This window comes from Rhinolophus sinicus, chromosome 3 (genome assembly GCF_057876585.1).
Source record: "Rhinolophus sinicus isolate RSI-liver-muscle chromosome 3, RSI-T2T, whole genome shotgun sequence".
Taxonomy (NCBI): Eukaryota; Metazoa; Chordata; class Mammalia; order Chiroptera; family Rhinolophidae; genus Rhinolophus; species Rhinolophus sinicus.
In genome coordinates, this window is record NC_142503.1 from 195,817,501 (window position 1) to 195,819,027 (window position 1,527).

The following is a 1,527-nucleotide window of genomic DNA, read 5'->3' on the forward strand; positions in this document are numbered from 1 at the left end:
GGGCGGTGGGAGAGCAGGGGGCTGTGGGGGTGGCAGCAACAGGTAGAGAACCCGTCATGAAAGGCCTTACATGCCAAACTAAGGATCGAACACGACTTGGAAACAGTCAAGGGAGCCACTACTGGGTATTAAGCGGAATAGGAACACCCTGCGGAGCGTGTGGGGACAGTCTTAAATGTAAGTCGCGTCCCCTTGGGGCTGCATCAGCCCAGAGTAGCCATTTTATCCTTCGAAAGCTTCTCCCAGCCGCCGCCATGTGGAGGGAGGGTGGCTCAGCCGGGGCTCGAGTGGGGACCCAGGTGACAGGCATTTGGGAAGCTGTCCTTGCTGTACCTGCACGGGTGTGAGAAGGCCCGAAACCCAGGTGGGGCTAGACAGGAAGGGACTGAGAGGAGCCACACGAAAGCCCATCATTGACAGGATCTCTCAGTGGCTTAGTCTCAGAGCTTATTTTAAATGCAAAAAGGGAAATGGGGGCAGCATGGTGAACAGGCGGGCGGTGGGGAGGAGGCAGGGCTCAGATCTTATCTGGACTCTTGGCTGTCACTGGAGCTGTTCAGAGCAGGTGCTTCAAAGCCTCCGGCATTGTCTGCATTCGGGCCCGCGTCGGGTACACACACAGAGTGGGCATGCATTATTCAGGTGGCATCGCACGCTCCGGGCCGCTCCTCGGAGCTTTGCAACGCCTGTCCCTCCCTCCCCGAAAGCCCATTGTTACGAATTATAAACAAACAGGATGGAAGCCTTTACAGTCACTTCGCTGCTGGTGAGATCCACAGTCATAACAGGAAATCATGCACTTACTACGGAAAGATTCTGCTCGAAGAGGCAGCGTGAATGTCATTGACCTAAATTCCAGGGCCCTCGCCTAGACCTGCAGAACTTTTCAGCAAAGAAATGCTGGCGAGAGGTGGATTCAAAGCCTCTGTAATTCTTTCTTTCTTTTTGTTTTATGAGAATTCGTAGCAGTAAATATCTGGTGACCCTGATACGGACTTGCAACTTCACAATCAGCTCCCCCAAGGTTGACTTAAAGCTGCGGAACAAAATATTAATGTGAGGGGCTTGGAAAGAATGGAAGATGCTGGCCTGCTAGTAGTGGAGGCTGACGTCATCCACGCTGTATCTGCACGCGGGTGACGGTGGGGCCCAGCTCTGCCCTACAGGGCCCTGCCTGCCTGCAGTGCCCAAAGAGCAAGGTCCGCACCCACCATCACTCAGGTTTGGATCCAAGTCTGATGTTGCTAACTAGCAACGCCTCACTGGTCCTGGCTGTCCCAGGAATGAGCACATCAGCTAATGGGACTTCTTTTTTTCTTTTCTTTTCTTTTCTTTTCTTTTCTTTTCTTTTCTTTTCTTTTCTTTTCTTTTCTTTTCTTTTCTTTTCTTTTCTTTTCTCTTCTCTTCTCTTCTCTTCTCTTCTCTTCTCTTCTCTTCTCTTCTCTTCTCTTCTCTTCTCTTCTCTTCTCTTTTCTTTTCTCTCTCTCTCTCTCTCTCTCTCTCTCTCTCTCCTTCTTTCTTTCTTTC